This window comes from Antechinus flavipes, chromosome 3 (assembly GCF_016432865.1).
Source record: "Antechinus flavipes isolate AdamAnt ecotype Samford, QLD, Australia chromosome 3, AdamAnt_v2, whole genome shotgun sequence".
Lineage (NCBI taxonomy): Eukaryota > Metazoa > Chordata > Mammalia > Dasyuromorphia > Dasyuridae > Antechinus > Antechinus flavipes.
The window spans coordinates 228699083-228724632 of record NC_067400.1 but is presented as its reverse complement, the minus strand read 5'-3'; the positions used below and the strand labels follow the sequence as shown (position 1 = coordinate 228724632).

The 25550-nt window shown below is 35.3% G+C and overlaps 1 long non-coding RNA gene across 2 annotated transcripts in view; it reads right to left on the bottom strand.

Annotated features, from left to right (window-relative positions):
• LOC127553707 (uncharacterized) overlaps nucleotides 1-25550 on the bottom strand; it is a 55899-nt gene that overhangs the window by 27416 nt on the left and 2933 nt on the right. The window lies entirely within an intron of this gene.

Below are 25550 nucleotides of genomic sequence, written 5' to 3'. Positions count from 1 at the left end.
AATTTTTTTTCCTTTGTCCCCTATATCACCCCTGGCAAAGATACTCATTTATAAATTAGTCCATTTATTATTTGAAGTTTAACAAATCATTTGATTTGAATAGAATTTTTAAACATCACAACACTCAAGATTTTTTCAGTGATTTGAGATCTTGTTTTCTACTCCCTTCAGTTATTTCCTGTCATCTTTCTACCCACTTGAGTAATAAGCTAATCTGCTCATTATGTCATTTCTACAAGCTATCAGAAATCTACATAATCCAATTTTGTTGTAAGGGAGGATTTAATGTGTATTTGAATAAAATATAGTTCACATTTAAACAGTTAAACAGTTTAAAGTTTACAAAATATTTTTATCACAACAGCCATCTATGTGTGAGATAAATAATGTAATATTCTTATTTTATAGAAATCAAAATTGACTCATCAAATGATTTTCTTACGTTTAAACATAAAGAATTGGAGCTTGCAAACCCAAGTTTCTTTTTCATTTGGAAATAAAACAAAACTTTAAAAAACCAAATGTCACTAGAGATAATTGACATTTATTCTTTACTAAGTTGGAAATTATGAGAAATGAATTCTAGGTAGCATGCCATAAGTCAATCCACTAAATTTTCTGGATTTCTGGGACTCTTAATGAGGCCTCTTCCTTCTAACAAATGAAATATTCCTTCTTGATCCAATTTCTCAGATTAGATGTAGGGAGACATGTCCATGGTGCTCTATCCGCTGAGCTATCTAGCTGCTTCTGTAATAACATTATAAATTGGACAACAAACAAATTGAGTTAACATGACTAGAAATCTAGTGCTATTGCAATTATATCACTGACCCCCAGCATAGTAATTTTTTAAGTTAAACACCAAAATCTGTCTCTACTATGTTTGAAAGAAAAACACATTACCAACAATACTGAGTTTTAAAATACAAACACATCAATACAAATTGCTACCCAATCTCAAAACATAAATATATGTACCATTTCAGTTTGATCAACTGCTTGAAATGCAAACCCATGTCTTCCTGATTCAATTTTTAAAGGCATTACTTTGTTCATAAACAAGAGACTGATGAATATGACAAAAATACAAACATAATTATTTCAATTGCTTTAGACCACTGTTGAAAATTATGTACAATTTACAGACCAAAACTAAATAAAATTATTTCTTCTCTACATAAACCTGTTCCCTAAGTTGGACAAAAACTAAAAAGGGTGTGAGAATTTTTGTAAGATAAATTTCACATTTTTCTTCTACCTCTCAAGTTTGGCATCTTTGTCACTAATTCCATCACAGCCTCTCCTTTCCTACTTCCCAGTCTAGGTGTCTGGTTGATTGATTATGTTGTGGTTGATTAGGAAATTATTCTGTAAGGGGTATCTATGAGAATAAACCAAAAGATAATCTTCACATGAACAATATGACAATATGGATGGGGCTGCTGAGTCACATTAAAAAAAAATTAATGGCACTCACGAATAACCTTACTTTCAATAGTAAACAATGATATACATGAATTAAAATATGTCTGTGGAAAGTATTTCTGAGGAAGACAAATGTCTTAACTGTTTGACCCTTTCTGCTATTACATCAAACATCACAAATCAGATCTTCTTGCCCAGCTACATTGGAATGTAGAGGCAAGAAATGCTAAAAACCTCTGAGTGAGAGGGGAAAAGAAGGGAATAAGTAGCACTTATTACACGCCAGGGACTGGGTTAAATACTTTATTAATATTACCTCATTTGGAAGAAGAAAGCTAGTGCCAACTATCTCTCCACTCACATGAAGCCATGGACAAATGACCCTCTGTGGGTTCTGTCAATTGAGTCTATTCCTTCGTGCCTTAGGTGGAGAAGTTGATTTTGATTTGGTAAATTTCGAAAGTTGAAAGAGTAAGCTGGCAGAGGTGAGTGATGATAGGTAGCCAAATCTATTGAACAAGACCCTATATGACCTTCTTGACTCTATGTAGCAGTGGAGCATGAGTAGCCAAGAGAGAGCAAATCATCCATTAGCTATTCCATCATTGGAAGTGGGAAAAATGCTTTGCAACAACTGCCCATCATCACCCCTGGCATGAACTCCAATCACCTGATCTCTGGCAGCTTACTCTTCTGACTTTTAAAGGCACAAGATTGAAGTCAACCTTATTCCATTCTCTTCAGGAACCAACATGATAGAATAAATAGAAGAAATGTTGGTACTTTTGTTCTTGTTAAAACAAGAACCATAAAAATGGTATATTTATTGATAATATGACATTTAAAAAGCTAAATGGTGTTAGTTAAATGTTGTTGGGGAACTAATTACTGGATCAATAACTAGAACACATTGTAATAAGGACTCAAGCTCACAACATTAGAAAGAAATCCTCAACAATCAGGGGTATCCTTAGAACTCCAAGATGTAGCCAACTTCACTTTGGAAACTGGACCTATGACCTGAGAAGATAAGTCCAAAGTCTCTTCTGTATACTAGTAACTATACTACAAAAATGTAGAAAAGTTACAGATTATTAAAATTTGTTACTTCATTTGGTGGGTACCATTGAGAATGAAATGACATAACATCTATAAATCCCTTTGCACTATGTAAATGATGACTATTATTATATTCTAAGTTCACAAATAAAATCAGATTTTAGAAAAGGAAAAAAAACCCTCTGGAAGAGAACAGAATTCTTCCCTTGATTGCCATTCATCCCAAAAGAACATTCTATCTTTGAATTTGTGATGTTTGCCTGGATAATGTGGAAGTATTGGACAAGTGGCGGGGGGACATCAAGGATCCCCACAACTTCTTTTAAGAACTGTTGAGAATTCTTAATGAAAGCATTGCAGTCTACTTAAGGTTCATGATCCTTATCCCAATGGAAATTCAGTTTGCCAAGGCTATTTGTAATCTTAAATTATAAACTGCCTTATATGAATGCAGTCCCAAGTATCAAGGAAGCTTTTTTGGAATCTTTCCCTACATAGGTAAAATACAGCATTAGATTTACTAATGTAATAAAATATATTGCTTGTTTGGTTCCAGTAACTTTATCAGTGCTCTCATCTTTGACATCTTCAGTATTTAACGTGGATTAGCAAAGTCAAAATCAAACAGAAACTTCTGACTGCATATTGACTTCCTGTTGTTCCTCATTTCAATCATATCTGATTCTTAGTGACCCTATTTGGGGTTTTCTTGACAAATTAGAGTAGTTAATCATTTCCTTCTCCAGCTCATTTTATAGATAAGAAAACCAAGACAAATAGGATTAAGTGACTTGCTCAGGGAAACACATAATAAATTTCTCAGGTTAGATTTGAACTCCGGTCTTCCTGACTCTAGGACAAGTGGTCTATTACATTTCCTCGCTGACTCATATCACTTAGAAAATCACAAATCATAAACTAGTATTATTGATGTTGTTTTTATTTATTTGATTAAATATTTTCCATTTACATCTTAATCCAGGTTTTGTAGCATCTTGTCTGTCTCCATGGGTTTGACACATCTATAGTAGATTACCCTTCTTCTTGGTTCCTCTGACTTTCAAATTTGAGAATTCTCTCCCAAACTCCCAAAGGGTTTCTAAACTATTCCACATATCTCCTTCAGTGGCTCTTTTTTATTCCTCCTACTCCCTGAGAATTTCCTTCAAGATTCTTTCCTCAATGTTCTCACTTTTTTGCATTGCCTTTGAGTGATCTCAAACTTAACATGTCCAAAATAAAACTTGGTAATTGCCATAATTCTTCTTTACTTCTCTTTTTCTGTTCAAAGCATTACCATCTTTCTAGTCTCCCAGGTTTCTAACTTTGGAATAACTTTGGATTCTGATCTCCCTCATACCCCATGTTCAAACCTTTCCCAAATCTTTCAGTTCTGTTTCCACATCTGTCATCTCCACCCCTTTTCCCATTCATTAACGGTCATCACCCTAATCCAGGCCACCATCACTTCTTATTGTGGCTGTTGCAGTATCTATATAACTGATCTCCCTGGTTCTTCTATCCCTCCAATCCATTCTCCGGGTAGGAACTATGGAGAAAGAAAATACATGTCATTTTAGGGACATTATATGACAAACATAGGAAACTCATCTTTTTTTTTTTTCCCCTGGGAGGAGCTTTTCAGGCAATTGTTTGCAAGAACCACAATCCAGGATATGACCACCAATAGCCTGGATGAGCAAGCAGGTGAATCACAAACTGCTGAGCCTTCCTTTATGGAGAATCAAGAATAATCATCTTTCCTTGTGTGACAGAACAATATCCCCTTGGTCCAGTTAAATGCCAGAGGATGAGAGAGGATTCTGGAAAGATGACAGAGCAGGTCAGAAAATTTTTGGCTTTCCAAATTTCCTTCACAAAAAGAAGACAGAATGTCACTTCAGAGTAGCAGAAATAAACACAGGGTAAAGTAGTGGTCCTCTTAAACCAGTCTGAGAAAATCCCAGATAAGACCTGATCTCTAGGGACAGAGGTTGAACCTGAGTGAATTTTATATACCTCTAAGTCAACTCTGGAATCAACAAACAACAAGCCCTTGGGGCAGCTAGGTTAGGAAGGCCTCATCCTTAGAAACTCATCTCTGTGACAGTGTGGTGTCTGACAACTGAGTAGGAAAGTATTGAAAAATTTTCCTCTGTTTAGAGACCCCAAGCACAACTGGGACACAGATGAGTCCCAGGCTGTGGCTGCAGGGAAAAGGAGCTAGCACATACACGGTGAGTGCAGTAGTAAGGAGCAGGGACAGTATTAGCTATGATCACTTATGGAAGAGCGCAGAGTCCCTGGTTTCAGTTCCAGGACAGCTATAGTTTGCAGCTATCGGAGGGACTGCAGAGAACAAGGTCATTTGCAGGACAGTGTGTCTAACTGCATATTAGGAGTGAAGAGGAGAACCCAAGATTGAGTTTTAGAACAGACCTCAGAAAATAACAGTAAGAAAGACCTGAGACTCAGGGCATCATTCTCCATATCTCAGGATTACAACTTGATTATGCTAATAGCTGTGAAGAATGAATGAAACAAAAAATAAATAAAAATGAGTAAGCAAAAGAGAAAGAGCCCAACTATATATAGTTATTATGGGGATAGAGAAGATAATGGAGCTTTTAAGCAAAAGCCACTCCTTTTTAAATGAGAAATACAAATAAATTAAGAACAAAGAATTCTTGGAAAACCTTAAAAAGGACTTTACAAATCAAATAAGAAAGATTAATTAAAAATTAGAAGAGGAAAAAAGCAATCCAGAAAATTGTGAAACTGAAAATAAAAAATCAAAAACATAAGAAAAAGAATAATTCCTTGAAAATTAGAATTGGACAAGGGGAAGCAAATATTCTAATACACCAAGAAGTCATAAAATCAAAAGAATGAAACAACAGACAAGAAAATGAAACATCTCATCAGAAAAAACAAGTGATCTGGAGAACAGGTTGAAGAGAAAAATAGTTGGACTACCTGAAAATCATGATTAAAAAATCTTGATAGAATATTACAAGAAATTATCAAGAAAAATGCCCCAAAATTCTAGAACAAGAAGGCAAAGGAGAAATAGAAGAAAAAAAAAAAAAAACCACTGATCACTACCTGAAAGATATCCCAGCAAGACAACTTATAGGAATATCATAACCAAGTTTCAAAGCTCTCAGGGTAAGGAGAAAACATTGGAAGCAACAAGAAAAAAAAGAATTTTTTTTTGTTTTGCTTTTCCCATTGATATTTTATTTTACCAAATACATGTAACATTAACCTTTGCAAAACCTTGTGTTTCAAATATTTCTCTCTCTCTCTTTCCTCTCCTCCCCAAGGCAGCAAGCAATCCATTGTAAATTAAACATATGCAATTCTTCTAAATATATCTCCACATTCATCATGCTGAGAAAAAAAAATCAAATCAAAAGGGGAAAACAATGAGGAAAAAAGCAAAAAATAAAAAGCAAAAAACAACAAAGTTAAGTATCATTCAGGGGGAAAAATAGACATTTAATGAATTAAAAGATTTTCAGGGTTTTGTGACAAAACCCTCAGAACTTAAGTGAAAATTCAATATATAACAGTCAGGAGAAAGATAACATTAAAAATCAGTTATAAGTGACTCCATAAGGTAAATTGTTTACTTTGTATATGTGAAAATATACAAAGCAGTATTCTTACAATTGTCATCATTATTTGGGTAGTTTGAAACAAAGGTATTAGCTGAGCTGAGTATGATGGATTGACTTTTAAATAAATAAAACTCTATAGGGAGAGAAAAAAAGAGTAATTATCTCATACAAATGAGGCATAAAAGGAAAAACTGATACATAAAAAACTAATAAGGCAAAGGCAAGTAGTGCTGGAACCTTAAATCAATAATGGGAACTATATATATATATATATATATATATATATATATATTATATATATATATACACACACACACACATGTGGAGTATTATATAGATTTTCTTGAGAAGGAAATTTGTTTTTTATTGAATCCTCTCCTATGGTCTGCTGTGAACATGATAATTTTTTTTCTTTTCTCATTTTGCATCTGTTTAAAATTTTTAAAAATTTACAAAAAATAAAAATAAATGCCAAAAAAATACTGATTATTGGCTAAATCCTGACCTACCATATAGTTATGTAACCAAATATAATTTCCTGAAGAGACTGAAGCTAAAACTAGTGATCTGCCTTTTTTAGTGAACTAATAAATCTCTTTTCTTTTTGATTGTTCTACTCACTTTACTTGGTCTCCTGTCTTTGACCCATTAGTGAGTGACACTCTATCTGGGCTTTAGCAGCCTAGCCTAAAAACTCTTCTATACTTCTAAAGCTAACTTCTTGAAGTATAGTCATTAGTATGTTATTTCCCTACTTAAAATTGTTTAGTGGTTCCATATTGACTCTAGAATAAAAAAAAATTTCTTCCCTGGCATCCAAAGCCCAGCATAATATTGGTTCAACTTATATTTCCAGAGTAATATTCTTCTCTTACATGCTACTTTTCATTTAAGCTCGTCTTCTGATCCCTGTACAACACAGAATACCACCCATCTTCATGCTTTTAGTAGATTGTCCAAGCCAAGAATCCTTTCATTGCTCATAATAATCCTCTTGGACTCTATACCCCTTTTCAATGTTTCATTCAAGTGCATCTTCCTGTATGAAACCTTTCCCAATTTTCTTGCTATTAATGTTTTCTATATCCCAATTACACTTTACATGTACTTTATGTTCCTTATTTGAAGTGTACACATGCCATTGTGTACAAAGGTTCTTAGCCTTTTGTGTCATGGACCCCTTTAACAATGTAGTGAAGTCCATATACCATTACTCAGACCAATATTTTTAAGTGAATAGGATTACAAAGAAAACCAGAAATTAATGAAAATAAGTGTAATTTTTTTCCTCATCTAAGTTCATGTACTTAAAATCTAATCATGGATTCTAAATCACAGATTAGAGATCCTTTGCTCCTGTGGAATATAAACTCAATGAAGACAAGGACTGTTTTGCTTTATCTTGGAATTCTCAATTCTTAGCATGTTTTGACATTTATTAAAATGTTTGTTGAATTCAATTGAAGTAATCAGTTACCATAATTTTTTTTTCCCCTGAGGCAATTGAAGTTGAGTGACTTGCCCAGGTTGCACAGCTAGGAAATGTTAAGTGCCTAGGATCAGATTTGAACTCAAGTCCTCCTGACTGCAGGGCTGGTGCTCTATCTACTGTAACACGTAGCTGCCCCCCCAGTTACCATAATTTAAATTTGTTCAGGAAGATTCTTTTGACAGCAATGTAGAATTAAAAAGTAGTTTCTTGAGAACGAAAACAATAAAATTTAATTTTTCTGGGGGAAGGTTATCTTTCTTTATATTAAAGTTTAGCATAGTGCATGATATACTAATGTCTTAAAATCATTGTATAATTTTTGCTTAGCAACCAGGGTTTTCAATTTTATAGGAAGGAATATTACAGCAGTGCTATGTTTGGAGAACTAGAAAAACAACACTTTGAAGAAAGAAAAAAAAACAAACAGATGTCCATGCTATAGGTGATGATGATGATGATGATGATAATTAACATTTATATAACTCTATGGTTTGCAGACTAATTTACATACTCATTTAATCCTCACAATAACCCTGTAAATTTCAGGGGAGGAAACTGAGGTTTAATTGTCTTTACAATGTGACTTATCTATCACAAAGCTAAAAAGCACCTGATTTAGGATTCAATCTCAAAGTCTTCTCAGTTCCACTGACAATACTCTGGACACCTCACTTAAACTGGAAGTTGTGTAGGTGTAGAGAAAGAGACAAATATGAGAATAAAATCAAGAGAACAACTAATAAAATATGGGGAATTATAAGAATACAAGAGTCAAGTTGACTCCAAACTTATAAACCTGGAGGAGAGAAAGTAATGGTGCTTTCAACTGAATTAAGGATGTTTGGAGAGGGATTGGTTTAGAAAAGAACATACTCTGGCAGAAACTAGGCATGGACCCACACGTAACACCATACACCAAGATAAGATCAAAATGAGTCCATGATTTAGGCATAAAGAACGAGATTATAAATAAATTAGAGGAACACAGACTTGTGAGGAGGAAGGAATTTGTGACCAAAGAAGAACAAGAGATCATTATTAATCACAAAATAGAAAATTTTGATTATATCAAATTAAAAAGTCTTTGTACAAACAAAACTAATGCAAACAAGATGAAAAGGAAAGCAATAAACTGAGAAAATATTTTTACAGTTAAAGGTTTTGATAAAGGCCTCATTTCCAAATATATAGATAATTGACTCTAATTTATAAGAAATCAAGGCATTCTCCAGTTGATAAATGGTCAAAGGATATGAACAGACAATTTTCAGAGGATGAAATTGAAACTATTTCCACGCATATGAAAGTATTCCAAATCACTACTGATCAGAGAAATGCAAATTAAGACAACTTTGAGATACCATTACACATCTGTCAGATTAGCTAAGATGACAGAAAAAAATAATGATGAATGTTGAAGGGGATGTGGGAAAACTGGGACACTGATGTATTGTTGGTGAACGAATTGTGAACGAATACAACCATTCTGGAGAGCAATCTGGAATTATGTCCAAAAAGTTAAAATCCAGCAGTGTTTCTACTGGGCTTATATTCCAAAGAGATACTAAAGAAGGGAATGCAGGTCCCTGTATGGGTAAAAATGTTTGTGGCAGCCCTTTTTGTAGTGACTATAAACTGGAAAATGAATGAATGCCCATCAATTGGAGAATGGTTGGGTAAATTGTGGTTTATGAATGTTATGGAATATTACTGTTCTGTAAGAAATGACCAGAAAGATCATATCTATATGAGAGGCTTGGAAAGACTTACATGAATTGATGCTGAGTGAAATGAGCAGAACCAAGAGATCATTATACACTTCAACAACAATACTGTATGAGGATGTATTCTGATGGAAGTGGATATCTTTAACAAAGAGAAGATCCCATTCAGTTCCAATTGATCAATGATGGACAGAATCAGCTACACCCAGAGAAGGAACACTGAGAAATGAATTTGGACTGCTTGTATTTTTGTTCTTCTTCCCAGGTTATTTTTACCTTCTGAATCCAATTCTTCTTGTGCAACAAGAGAAATGTACAGTTTTGCACACATATATTGTATCTAGGATATACTATAACATATTTAACATGTATAAGACTGCCTGCCATTTAGGGGAGGGGGTGGAGGAAGGGAAGGGAAAAGTCAGAACAGAAGTGAGTAAAGGGATAATGTAAAAAATTACCCATACATATGTTCTGTCAATAAAAATTATAATAAAAAAAGAAAAGAACTCAAATGCAAAAAATATATACAGAGCAAAAAAATTATTAAAAAAGCAAGAGATTATCATTAACACATTATATTTTCAGTCCATATAGGAAGCCCAAAAGAAGCAAATATTGTATGTTTGGCCCTAATTTGTGTATTCAACAGCTATCTTAATCCTTAAGTAACTATCTGAAAAACAGTTATGTTTTTCATATGAAAGAAAGCATGTAGGTCAAGGACTTTATTCCCTGGAATTATCCAACAAAACTGGTTTCTAAAATCTTAAAACCTTGGCAAAAATGAATCTCAGCATATAAATAAACCCAATAAATCACAAACACATGCAACTATTTATTTCAACTATGGGTTAAAAAGTACATTGATCTCTTAAAGATAATTTTTACTTAGAACAAATAGATCAAAATAACTCTAAGAGATTGGGTTCTTAGTACAATCTTAACCAAACACACAAAACAAACAAAGCAAACAATATCTTTGCTAGATTCTTTGCCAGAGTTTAGAGTACATGGCCCAGAAGTTCTCCCCTCCATGGCCACAACTCACTTTTGGAGCCCCTAGTAAAGGCTTAGCAAAAAAGATAGGGAAAAAAATGATGCTTTAATTATGGCTCTTGAGGCCTCAGATCTGCTCACACTTTTCAGCTCTAAAAATAGTTATTTCTCAAGACTGCACATCAAATTCCCAGCACCTTCAGCTTGGGGTAAAAACAGCCATTCTTATTTCTCTTAAGTTCTCATTTTTCTACAGAGAGGGGGTGGGGTGGGGGTGAGGGTGATAGTATGGTGGATAGGGCACTGGACTTGGAGTCAAGAAGCCCTGGATATGAATACTGCCTCAGACACTAGTGTGAGCAAGTGACTTAACTTCTCTGACCCTCAGTTTCCTCTGCAAATAGGAATTTAGCCATGTTCTAAAAATAAAAAACAAGAAAAATAAAGAAAAGAGAAAATAATTTTCAATATGCATTATGACTTCATCAGTTCTCTATCTGGAGGTAGATAACATTTTTCATCGTAAGTCCTTTGGAGTTATGGTGGATCATTGATTTAGTGACGGACTAAGGTCTTTCATGGATGCAATTTATAAATTTCCTGTTACAATATCACAATATTTGCATTATTGCTGTTAACTGTGTATATTATTCTCTTTGTATTAGTTCTTATAAGTATCAGTTCACATAAGTCTTCGCGAGTTTGAATCCATCTCCATCATTTCTTACAGCATATTATGTATTCCATCACACTCATATGCCATAACTTATTTAGCCACTCCCCAATTAAGAATGTCCCTTCAATATCCAATTTTTTTTCCCTACAAAACTACAAAAAGACCTGCTATAAATATTTTTGTGCCTATGGGTCCTATTTCCTTTTCTTTTACTTACTCAGAGTATAGATCTAGTAGTGAGATTTCTGAGTCAAGAGAGTATGTGCAGTTTTATAGTCTTTTAGGCATAGTTCCACACTGTTCTCCAAAATGGTTAGAATAATTCACAGCTCCACTAATAGGTATTAGTGGACCTATTTTCCCACATCCCTTCCAGTGTTTGTCATTTTTCTTTTCTGCCTTATTAGCAAATTTGATGCATGTAAGGTGGACTTCAGAGTTCTTTTTAGTTTGTGTTTCTCTAATCCATAGTAATTCAGAGCATTTTCATCTGAAAACTGCCTGACCATCTCCTTTGGCCAGTTCTCAAATTATTCTTATTTTATTCTATCCCTATTTTATAATTTTATAAATTTAGAAGACTTTTATACCTTTCTAGATATATGTTATTCATTCTTTAACCCCAAACTCAATGTAAAATTCCAGAACTAGCAGCCTTCCTCCCTCATCTAATTCTTGTGTATCAGTTCTTGCTCTCGTACTTCATTCATATAACCTAATTACTCCTTTTACCTTTTGCTACATAATTTTGCTTTTTAAAATCACACCATACTCAGTTCTACCCCAATTCAAATTATTCCCTCAATAATGACAATCTTGGAGATGTGATTTACATTTCCATATATAAAGCTTAAAAAGTTTGTCCTTATTGAGTCCCTGGAAATAAATCTTTTGACATTTACCTGATATTTCTCTTGGAGGTTAAATGGAAAAATTTCTATTAAGTTCTGTCTTATTGCAACGGAATTCTGAAAGTCTGACAATTCATTGAATATCCATTTTTTTTTCATTCAGAATTAGCTTAACTTTTATTTTTTTTGTTTTTCCCCTTTTCCTTCTTCCTCTACCTTCTTCTTCCTCTTCCTTCACATTTTTTAAAATTGATTCCCTTGATATTCTTGACCTTTTGCTCCTCTGGATTAATTTTATTATTTTTTCTGGTTCTATAAATTTTTTTTTGGCAATTTTAGAATTCAGTGTCATGCTAATTTGCTTATTGTGGTACTGATTAAATAAATTAACTTGTCAATTGGTTCAGCCTACCCATGACCAATTAATAAAGTGTTTTATAATTGTGTTCATATAATTCCTGTGGGTGTCTTGATAGATAGGCTCCCTAGTTCAAAATAAGAGTTTTAGAGAGAGGAAATCAGAAAAGAGACATAGAAGCTAATAAGGAGCTGTATTCAATAAGCAGTGATCCCATGAAAAATCACTATTAAAAAAAATTACAGAGGGAAGACCTTTGTTAAAGTTTGGGCATGGCTACTTATTACCTTTGTTACCTCAGGCAAATCCTTTAACTTCTCTAGACTTTGTTTTTCTCATTTGGAAAATGAAGATGAACTAGATAAGCTATAGTTTCTTTTTTGGATTTATTTCTCTTATTTTTACATTTGGGCTTCTGTTTTAAGAAAAAAAATCTATTTTTTTCAAATGTACACAAAATTAATACAAAATTCATCTCATGCTTGGCCACATAGAAGATATATGGTAGAAGAGCAATATGACTGGGAGAGTCCTTGCATTTGAGTCTAGTTTCACCAAATCCCATTCTCTTGACTATGGTTGTGGTTGGACTTGCCCCTGACCTCCTTGGGCTGTTGTTTTCTCATCAGGAAATGGTAATAGTGAAGAGTCAAAGACAATCATCCTGAGTACCTCCTATGATGAGAAAATAATTTGTAAACCACAAATGCTACTTGTGCTTAGTAATTACCCTTATATTGGGACTTTTGAGATTGCTCCTTCATCACTGCCTACTTCTGTGCGCTTACTCTCCTGCTCAAAAATCTTCATTGACTCCCACTGCCTTCTAGGATAAAATCTGTGTTTAGTATGACTCCAGACTACCTACCTAGACATTTCACATTATTCTCTTCATATGGTAAGTATTGCAGCCAAACCAGCCTACCTCCTGTTCTCCAGACTTTCACCTCCCATTTCCTGCTTCTTTGTTTCCTTAAAGATATTCCCTGGACTTGGGATGTATTCAGTTCCTATATTCATCTCTTAGAATCCTAATTTTTTGAGAATTGTTTTTTTTTTTAAAGAAGATTCTGTGGTGGTGGTAGCTATTTTCCCAATCTTTATCCTCAGATAGTCAATAAAGGTTCTTCATATGTACCCTATCAAATGACATTTTACTATCAATTCATCACTTTGATTTATCATCATTTTTCTTTGATAGGCAGCCTAGTTTAATAGATAGAGAACTGGTCTAAAGATTCAAAATAATCAAGATTCAAGTTCTACCTTGACCCACACTGATAAAGGACTAGGCAATTTCCTATAATCTTTCACTGTTGCAAATTATTCTTTAAGACTCTAAATTATTGAACAGTTGCTAATCTCAATTTGTAGAGGAAGATTCCTCACCAAGAAATTCTCTACATTAACTAAATCACAAATCTGAATGAAAAAAAATTGTTTTCCTCCCAGGATAGAGACTTATTTGTCAATCATAAAAAGAAGAAATCCAAAAGAAAATAAATGGGGAAACAACTGGAGGAAATATTTAAAATATAACCAACAAGCAGAGTGAGTGATTCAATCTTCTTGTCTAAGTCAATGTCACCAGGAGAAGCGGGGGACAATTTAATATTAAAGGATGATGTATTTCTTGTGTTCAAACATTGAAGATTGTTGGAGTCCAGCTCCACTGAATACTAAGAGTATGAAATGAATATCTGAGGCAAGGCAGATGATATGCTTTGCAGTCTTTGTTTATTAATCTGAGTGCCAGCTTAATATAACTGTTTAGGCTAGAGTTAAAACAAGCTAGCTTCATCATATCCTTCCAGGATTAATGCATATTCCATACTTTGACATTTCAGTACCTATCTTAACTATCAATACCAAAATACTTACCAAAACAGAATTGTAGATAGCTTAATTGTGATGCTCATCAATATCAACAGAATGGTAAATAGTTATGATGTTTTCTTGATATTAAAGTACTTGTCAAAACAGAGTACTAAATAGCAGAAATTATCATACCTCAAATATTTACCTTATGTCCTTAATTCATTAATAAGGGGTAAATAGTATAGTGAAATGCTTCATTCCTATGACATGCCTTCTCCTAAATTTACCAGGAGTATGTCTTTCAAAAACTGAAGAGATGGTAAGGCAGCATGGGCATGAACTTACTGGCCTTTACACTTATTAGAGATGGTGAGCTGATATGGGCATGGAGCTGCTGGTCTTCTGCATTTCCTCTACTTTTAAGACATACCAGAAAGCACAAGGGACTAAGCCAATGAGTATAAGAATAACGCATGCAAGAAAAACAAAAATGCAAAAGCATAGAAGTCAGATTATTTACAGGCTATATCTTTTTAACCACTCAAATATTTCATTTGCTATGCTGTCAGTATCAATTCCAGGGACACTAATTTTTTTGCTATGTTTTCTGCCAAGTCAGCTAATTCAGATATATCCTAAGTGAGATTGGAATTATATATAGCTTCATTTATTTTGTTCCTTATTTGAAGTCATGTCACATTGGTGGTATTATTATCCTGTCTATAGAGTTATATATACACAAGTGAATTTATAATCATAAGTTAGTTGTGATTGAGTTTCCAAATTGTTTACGTGATCCCCTAGCCATATTAATGATTGTTCCATTAACTTTGGCCCTTGTTTTAATTCATTATCTATATTAATTTGTTCTTTAAGAGCTTATGATACATTTTTTGCTAATTGATTTGTGAATTGAGCAATTTGAATAGATTCTGTTAGGAGCTGAAGTTGAAATAGTAAGTGATGTAATAATTGCTATAGTTGCTACAACTCCAGCAATGAGTAATTCGACAATTCCTCTTTTTCTACTTTTGTTTTCTAATTTTTCTTTCATGTTACCTCAAACCTGTTCACCTGCTGGCCTGTACCAATGGTGATTAATTTGAGTAGGCACCAGCACATAGGATGGGTGTTCAATAATAAAAACTAGAGGTAGAGAATTAGAAGACATTTGGATAGAAATAAGACATTGGGACAAAACACAATTGTTACATTTTACAATATATTCTACTAGCACATTCATGATTTGGATTCCAGTGCCATTCCTTAAACAGTATCTGTAATTAGAAACAGATGTGGATATTTTAAAATATGCTATACAGTATGTTATGGAAGACCCTGAAAACATCATGGAATACCATATCTGAGATGTGAAAATTTGTGCCATTCTAAGTCCCAAATACATTGTAACAGGAGACCCATCCAGACACTGGATAATTTAGGGTCTATTCACCAATCAGTTCCAGTTCCTCCCCAAATGGGTCCCCAAATCCTCTGGGAGCAGGGGGGATGATCTCATCTTCTGAAACTACTTTCTGCTGAAAATGGGTGTTGAGCAGAGTCACTTGCAAAGTCCCAGGCTTTTGGGGGGGGGGGTGTAAGCTGGAACTGATTGAAGTATCCAGTGGTTGATTTAGTTCCTTGAAGTGGCCAATGAAGCTCTAACTGACCAAAATGTAGAATAAAATACAATTCTAACAAATAGAAGTTAGGATAATCTGAGTTAGAATGACAAGTTCACAAGGACTGCTATAAGATGTAAAAAGCAAATGTAGATTGGCCAACAACTTTTCATGTAATGAAATATCTTTGTGTCACAGGGCACACAGTATATCCAAATGTTAAAGATATTTCATCTTTAGTTTCAATAAATAATAAAATAATAGGTCTTATGGACAGTCATATTATTCTTACATTATTTTGGAAACCTTATAAGGATTTTATTTCACAAACATCTATATGTATCTATAACAAATAGATGATTAGACCAAATACTCATCCAACAAATTATTTAGGATATAATGACTACATATTTTCAGACTGAAAAAAACAAGATATTATATAATTGAATTTTTGTTGTCCATTTGCTCTTATCATAGAATTTGTTCTAGGAGGAAAATACAGGGAGTATGATAATACCATCAGAACTGGTTCTTTAGGGCTCAGCCCAGAAGCATGCACATGACAAAATAAAACTTCCTTAGTTTAGTTTGATATGCAATTATAATAGTTCTACCTTATGAGACTTAGGAATGATGAGATGGGAAACAAAGAAACAGAACTGAGAAACTAAGTCAGAAGGATCTCACCTTGAACTCAATATGAACAGAAGCCAGAGCTAAAAGAAAGGTTACACATAGAGAGTGTCTTTGGTCTGGGAAGTGATATGCCTTTATAAAATCTCCTAGGGAATTTCTGTACCCCAAAGATGGCAGCAATTGAAAAGCATTGGTGAAGTAATGAAGAAAATCCTGGTGGAGATCCATATGTTCTCAGGAGAGGAGGAAACCAAGATAGCAATGAAGAACTCAGAGTTCCTGAACTCAGTCTCTAAAAGAGAGGAGGAGGAATTCACTGAAGTTCTTAAATCTGGCCTTCTGAAAGGGAGAAGTAACTTTGTTTTCTTAGAGAATCTGAACAATAACAAAATTACAATGTGGAGGAGAAAAATTGGACTTTGTTGTCTACCACAACTATGAATTATGTGGACTATGTAGCTTTGGTGGAAAGAGTGTTGCCATTCTGGAAATCCTAAGGGCATTTGGAGAGTTTTATAGGTTCCTGGGGAAAGTGAGACTCATGAGGTAGGGAGGGGGAAAAGGGGAAAAGGCAGATCTTGTATTCATTGTTTGTGGACTTTTCTGTCACCCCTTTCAGGATTTTCACCCTTACAAGGAGCTTTGGATTCTCAAAGACCTGTTGCTGGGGGAGGGGAGAACAAGGGACCTGATGCCAGTGGATTCAAATTTTCTCTGGCTCTGCCACTATTCCCAGTTCGACTAGGGAAATCTAAAACAAAGCCCTGGCACGACCTGTGTGTAAACGTTTCCCAACATGTGGATAACAAAGTCTTCTCCCAAAAAAATACTAAATATATATTACTGGTATTAGATATAGGTCAGATAGTTTTATTTCCTCTTTGACAGAAGCTAATTAAAAAGCAAAGAATTCATGGATTCTTATGCACAAAAATAGGAAATATAAAACACGCATATATCTTATTGTTGAGATTGGGAAAAGGGCACCCCAAGAGTTTGGGGTCCCAGACCAATATCACAAGATATCTCAAAAGAATTTGCAGGCTTGAACCCATCTCCTAGTCAAGGGGCAAAATTGATTGTAAGTAATGGTAATGCCTTACAATTGTAAGGGAATTCAGCACAAAAATTGAAGCAAGGAGATACAGTTATACAGCTTTCAATCTATGGCTTATAACTAGGAAGGAGTAGTCTCTGGAAAGAGTGGTTCTCTGTTGATCAAATTATTATTGACAAGACTATCAATAAGCAATGAATTAAGGAGTGGTCTTATTCACTGTTGTCTCAGGAGTTTGATCTATGGGAGTTTCCTGAGGCCAGAAGCTATCTGATTAAGGAGTGATCAGGCATTGGGTTGTAGGGGTTTTCTGAGGCAGATTCCAAAACTAGAAGATTTAGAATTACTGACTTATTGTTAGAACAGAAGTCCCCCAAGGTCAGGGGACCACAAAATCATATTACATCATTTTCCCCCCTCAAGCAGTATCCCAAATTCATTTGCCAAAGGGACGGAGGTCTCATCTTCTGAAGCTGCTTCATGCTGATAAAGGCAATAGAGCTGTCCCTGCATAGGGGGGTCCAGACTGATGTAGGGGAGGCAAGATACTGAAAACAGCATTCAGAGAAGTGCTGGGAGTCTGAATCAGTTAGCTAGTGGTATTCAGGGTGAACAAATAGTTGGAAGTTCATAGTTTGGAGCCTGGAGGAAACAAATCTCACAAGTAGGTTAAAAATCCAGAGGCCAAATATGAGCAAAAAGAATAATTAAAAATGGAGTTAGTAGGGACAATAGCCAGGAACCCCACCTAGAGGAAGGGAGGGGAAAATGAGGCTATCATGAATGCCTCTCATCCAGACAGTTTTTCTTAAGATAAATACCAAAGATGTTTTCCCCAAAATTTCTGCTTTTGTCTCCTTGAAGGGGGACAGTGTCTGAAGCAATGGCAATATATACAGTGAAAAGGCCACTCAGATGACCTTGCACTCAGGTGCAAGCAACATGTTTAAAAGATGGTAAACATTGGATAGAGAGATAACATTCAGAGTGAAGATAATATTTAATCTTAAATGGGTTTGATCTTTAGCAAAAACCTGAGCCTTCAGTCTTACAAAGAAGATTTTTACTCAATTAGTAAAGATGACAACAAAAATCAAAATGCATTTTGAAGCCCCTAAGAGGCACATCTGCCAAGCCTTCTCTAAGGCTTTAGCAGTCCTTTCACAAACCCGGCATATGTGACAGATGTGTTTAATTGTTCACTTGTCAGTGAACCTAGTTTTCACAAGGATTGGAGAGCATGTTTTTTTTTAAGTGAGTAGCTTGATGTAGGTCATAGAGAATTTTCCACTGATTGACTTCAGGATTCAGAATGTTAGTTCTCAGTAGGCCATGAAGAAGCTTTGAGGAAGGTGGTGTAGAAACATTATGAGCAAGTTTGCCAGAATAATTTTGTAATGGATATCCTATAATTATTATCTTTCTGGCAAGAAGAAAGGATAGTCAGATTAAAGTTCTTCCTCTGTGGGGTAGCTAGTACAAATAGGATGGCATCAAGAAGGGGGATGATGACATTTAGGAATGAGACCTTTGCAAAATAATGCTCCATATGTGGGCTGTCTTGAGAATGCTGAGGGTACACCCAACAATCCTGAATGCCCCTATTGCCCATGGAATTCCCTAGCCTGACTAAAGAAGTGATTTCCCCACTGGCAGGGGCCCACAGAGTGACACCAAAAGAGCTGTAAGAAAATACTAAAAGCAAAAGCTCTCATAAATAACAAAGAAAGAAAGAAAGCTAAAATGATGTAATATGAATTTGTGGTCCCCTGACCTTGGAGGGGCTTCTGTTCTAACAATAAATCAGTAATCCTAAATCTTCTAGCTTTGGAATCTGCCTCAGGAAACCCCCACCCAACACCTGACCACTCCTTAGTCAGATAGCTTCTGTCCTCAGGAAACTTCCACATATCAAACTCCTGAGACAATAGTGAATAAGACCATTCCTCGATTCATTGTTGACTGGTAATCTTGTCAGTAAAAATGAACTAAAAAAAACCAAGAACCACTCCTTCCAGAGATCACTCCTTCCTACCTATGAACCATAGAATTAGCATATCTATGATTGAAAGCTGTATAATCTTGCTTGTTTCTCTGCTAAATTTCCTTATAATTCAATCCACTTTGTAATGGCATTATCATTACTTACAATAAACTTTGCCCCTTGACAGGAGATGGGTTCAAGCCTGCAAATTCTTTTGCAACAGCTCACACCAGTCTGGGACCCCAAATTCTTGGAGTCCTCTTTTTCCTACCTCAACACTATTATACTCATTACATGGTCACAAATATATAGATATAGACATATCTATATCTATATATCTGTGAAGGAAGTATATATATATATAGTGTGTGTGTGTGTGTATACAAACATGCATACATACATATCCAATCAATATCAGAATTAGAGTATCTAAGCAATTTATGATAATTATCATGAAGGTTTAGCAAGGTCTAGATATCCTGGATTGTCATCAAATTTTTCGGCTGCAAGGTGACTCTATTTGTGAAGTCCTTCAAGAACCATTCTGTTAAGGATGTTAAGGAAATCCTCCTTCTTTTATCAGACTCAGTATTTCTCAAACTCAGGATTGCCTGTAAGGTAATTCTTGTCACTGATCTATACTTAGAAAAGGAGATTGGAAGGCAGAGTCAGGAACTGATGAATTCAAGAAAATCTACTCTCAAGCTTATCTAGGCAAACATATTTCTTCCATGGCCACATCCTTGTGCCCATGTAAACTCCATGTAAACCATGGAGTTGCTGGGGTGTGTCTGGTAAGGTAGGGAAATTCCTTCCTCCCCTCTTTTTGCCATACTACAAGATGGAAGTCTAAAGAAGAGAAAGTTGTGAAGGCAGAGCAAGAAGGCAAGAGAGAGAAGACAAAAGTATAATGTTTTACTTTTCTATACTACAGAAAGGACTACTCCTCAATGAAGAGCTATCCTTCTGAATCATCAATCACCAGAAATTAGCTCTAGTCATTTTTTGTGCCTCTTAGCCAGAGACTAAGGCCCATGTCTAGATCTTTGGGAAGTGGCTATTTCTGATTGATTGGAAAAAAAATGGAATTTTTCAGAATCTCATAATTTCAGAAATTGAAGGGATTTGGGGAGATACCTAATCTCTTTACTATTATAAATTTACCCCTAATGACCTTTTTTTCATTGCTATTGTTTGAGATTTCAAACCAGGTCCAATTAGGTTCAAATTTGGTGGCTTCCCAAACTTGACTCAGATCCCACCCTCCCAGGGTTTTCAGAATTTCACTTATCTAGCTCTCCTGGGGTAGTTAAGTGGTATAGTGGATAGAACATTGCCCTTGGAGTCAGAAAGACCTAAATTCAAATTCAACCTTAGACATTCACTGGCTGTGTGACCTTGGGCAAATTCACCCTTCACCCTATTTGCCTCAGTTTTCTCATCTGTAAATTGAGCTGGAGAAAGAAATGGCAAACCACTCCAGAATCTCTACCAAGAAAACTCCACATAGAGTCACAAAGGATCAAACCTGACTGAAAAACAACTGAAAAAAATGAATAATAGTAGAGGAAACTGAGACAAACAGAAATTCAATGACTTTCCCAGAGTCACAGCTAATAAGTGTTTTTCCCAATTACATGTATAAGCAACTTTTTTTTGGTTATGGATGTACATTAATTTTTTTTTCCTTTTTTCTTATGAATCATGTTGAGAGAGAAAAATCAGAACAAAAGGGAAAAAAACCATTAGAGAAGAAAAAACAGAAGAAAAAAGGGGGGAAATGAACATAGCATCTATTGATTTACATTCAATCTCCATAGTTCTCTCTCTGAATGTGGATGGTGTTTTCTATCCAAAGTCCATTGGGATTGGCTTGGATCACTAAACCACTTAGAAGAATCAAATCTGTCAAAGCTGATCATGGCACAACCTTGCTATTGCTGTGCAAAATGTTTTCCTGATTCTGCTTATTTCACTTAGCATCAGATCATGTAAATCTTTCCAAGGCTTAGCACACTTTCTGCTGAGCAACTCTGGGAGTTGCTGTGAATATAAGTTTCTTGAAAATCGCGTCTTTTTTTCATCTTTGGGTCTTTAGCACTTAGAATTGAACTAGTATGTAGTAAGCATTTTAAAAAATGCTTAATCATTCACTTATCCGTTGTGCTTCTCTTAACTCTTGAATTAATCTGTGGCTCTTTGATCTTAAAACCTTTATCTTGTCATGAGAGAACCAGGAACTTAATGGGGCAAGGTGCTCAGGAAGCTGGCAGCAAGAATGAACTAAAACTGGATGATCAGGTTTTAGCAAAACTCTAGTCCATAGATCTGATAATAGTGTAAAATCCGCCTATGGGGGGAAAAAAGCAGTTTTTTCACATGTGTTATTCTAAGAAATCTACTTTTTAATTATTTAGACCATAATTTCGTTTTCTTGTTCTTTTTTAAGTTTTCATTCTGTTGAATGCTATCAGCTTTACACCATAACATCTATTGTTAAGGGTACAACTTACAGTTTTTATAAGTGAAAAAGTAAATATACTTCTTAATAAAGAAATCAAACAATCAGCATCCAGCACACAGAAATGAGGCAGGGTGTATTGGGAATAAGGGAGGTAATAAATTATTCTGAATTAATTAAGGAAGAAGTGTTGGAGGAGATAAATTCATAGACATGATCCTGCAGAGATCTTGGAAATCACCTATTCCAACTTGCTCATTATACAAAATTATCAATAATCTCAATTGCTTAATCCATTGCACTTTTTTTAGTCCTTGTCTTCTGTGACCTCTCTAAAACATTGGAAGCAGATACCCTCAGGCTCCTGTCTAAATTCTCCTGACACTTTGTTTTCCAATTTTTTTTTGAGTTTTCAGTATCATTGCCCATGTCCTACTCCAAGGTTTTGTCCTAGGCTTTCTTCACTTTTTATTTTTTTTTGATGCTTTATCAGCTTCTATGAGTTCAATGATCATTTCTACGCCGATAACTCTCTTATGGATTCATCCTACTCTCTCCTCTGAGCAGATTTTCTCATCTATTTATTTAGCATATTTTTCAATGAATGTTCCTTAGTCCTATCAACCTAAAAATGACCAAAATAGTCCAGTTTTCTCCCCCAAATAATTCTCTTTTTAATTTGCCTATTTATTTTGATAGCACCAACATACTAGGGGAAGCTAGGTGGCCCAGTTCATACAATGTTGGTCCAGAAGTTAAGACTACTTGAGTTCAAATCTAGTCTCTTAACAGCTGTGTGACCATGGATAAGTAACTTAATCCTGTTTGCATCAGTTTCTTTATGTGTAAAAATGATCTGGAGAAGGAAATGCAGATGATTCTAGTATCTGCAACAACAACAAAAAAGAATCAAAATAGAAAAACAAAACAAAAAATCCCAAATGGAGTCAGGAAGTGTTGACACAACTGAACAACTACAAATATTTGGGTTTTTTGGGAGGGTGGGGGACAGCTAGGTGGTACAATAGATAAACCAGTTAAGACTCATCTTCCTAAATTCAAATCCAGCCTCAGACACTTACTAGTTGTGTGATCCTAGGCAAGTTATTTAAGCCTGTTTGCCTCAGTTTCCTCATCTGTAAACTGAGTTGAAGAAGAAAAAAGCAAACCACTCCAGTATCTTTTCTAAGAAAACCCCAAACGAGGTCACAGATATGACTGAAATGACTGAAGATCAACATTCTCAGTTTCTCCCCTCTTCTACTCTTCACTCCATTCAGTTGCTAAAGTGCCATTCTAATGTCCATATCTACTTTATTACTCTGTCCAAAAAGCTCCAGAGATTCCATGTTTCCTCTAGAGTAACGTACACCTTTCTGTTGAATTGGTTCCATCCACCCTACTTTTCTTGACTTCTATAATATTTCTTCACAAAAACATTATGGTCCAACTAACCCATTCCTATTCCTCACACTTCATAGTCCATTTGTCTAGCATTTACTCCTCTTCACATCTCTGTTAGAATCTCTGGCCTCCTTTAAACTTATCACAAGTGATGCTTATTTCATGAAGCCTTTCTGGATACCTCCAACTGTTCTTATTACCCCACATTCCCTTCATATCTATCTACCCCATTTAATAAGTATACATGTAATTCCTCCCTAGATTCCAAATCAAATTCCACGAAGTCAGGGATTTTTGTTTGTCTTTGTATACTAAGAGTCTTGCACAATACATGGTAGGTATTTAATAAATGGTGCTTATTGATGCATTGGTCCTGAATTTCCCCTTGATTGATGCATTTCCCCTGAGTGGGGAAATCACTTATAGATCTCAGTAGAAGAGCTGAAATTCAAACCCAGATTGTCTGACTCCAAATCTAACCGTCTTTTCACTAATCCAGACCACCTTGCATAAGAGGAAAAGGTAAATTGTACTATGTGATGAGGTTCTAGGAGCAGTTGGTAGAGAAAGAATGAAACATCGATGGAATTGCTCCCTGGGGCAAAGCACTAATAGGAAGCAGTTTAATCTTGTGGTCCCACCCTCTGCAAAGATGATCTAGTCAGAAATCCTAGTTAAGTCAAACCCCTGAGGCCTATCCTCTCTGTGGAGATCAGGGCAGCCCCACCTTACTATGTCCAGCCAAGAAATCCCAGTCATATTCTTGAAAGTAAATTTCTTCTATAAATCTGCTTTTGACCCATGCCATCTTTGCTAAACCTCTTTGGGTCAGTTCACCCCTGTATCTTTCTCTTCACCCTCCTCATGCCACATGCAATCTCTCTTCTCAAACTCCATTATGCCTAATGATGGCTTTTTTCTTCTAGAACTACCTTTTAAAGTGCTAAATCTCTTTTAGGATTAGCCTGCCAGCTAAGGGCATGCCCCAGTCTCATAGGGTGTTCCCTTTCTCCTGGATAATTGTGAGTTCCACTAAGGAAATGATGGAAAATATCATTAATTATTAAAACCCCTTTCCTTGCTATGTGCTCTCCCAACTCTATTTCCATTCCGGGTCATTACTGTGTTTCTTCATTTTGTCTATAACTTCTAAATAAATCTATTTTTTGTCAAAGAGAATGGCCATTGTGAATTCTTCACATTACTGAACCTGAGTGAATGGGACTGATTGGATGCAGCTTTCTCAGTATTGAGCCTAGGCCTAAATCACATGATCCCTATTCCTAGAGCCTGAAGATGAGGTATTGAACTCTGGGTCCAAGGAGGACCCTGGGAAGTCACAGGTCAGACAGAAAGTTACAGCAAGTGACGTGGCCAATGGAAGCAGACAACATTGGTGACCATTGGCCAAAGATGGTTGTGGCTTTTAGTCTATCTATGTTCTTTTAACTTGTTTATAATATCACTTTTTCTGCCATACCAGTTTCTAATTTTCCCAGCAGTTTTTGTCAAATAGTGAATTCTTATCCCAAAATCTTTGGGTCTGTCAAACATTAGATTACTATAGTCATTGACTATTTTGTCCTGTGAGCCTAACCTATTCCACTGATCAGCTACTCTTTTTCTTAGCCAGTATCAAATGGGTTGCTGCTTTATAATATAGTTTTAGGTCTGGCACGGCCAAGACACCTTTATTTGCATTTTTTTTTTTCATTAATTCCCTTGAAATTCTTGACCTTTTGTTCTTCCAGATGAACTTTGTTATTATTTTTTTCTAGAGCTGTAAAATAATTTCTTGGGACAAGTTCCAAAATTTAAAGAATTACCACACTTCCTGACTCTTAGAAGGAAATCACAGATAATTTAGTTTTGGGTTTTAAATGTAAAAACAGATCAAATGCTTTGACTTGTTTCCTAGAGCACATATCTAATGTGAGCAGATCCTTCCTGCTTGGCCCTAATATCTGTACTGAATTCTTTGAAGATTTTTTTCCTCAATTCTCTGTTCTTGCAGAACATTCAAAATGCAACACAAAACAAAAACAACCACATTCCCTTTCACAAATGTCCCATGGGAATGGTTTTTATAGGCAAAACCATAGCAGTTGTGCGACTGGGCTAATCAGGCTTTGGAAGTCTCAGTTTCCTCTTCTGTAAAGTAGGGCCTATTATATTTGCACCACCTGCTTGGATGAATTGGTAAACCTTAAGGTTCTTAACTTTTTTGTGTGTGATGGAGTGGTAAAGCCTCAGAATTTTTAAAATGCATAAACCACTTCAGAAACCACTTTATATTGAAATAGTAATTAAAATATTTTTTAAAATAAGGTCACCATCTAGAGGAGAGGGTGGGTAGAA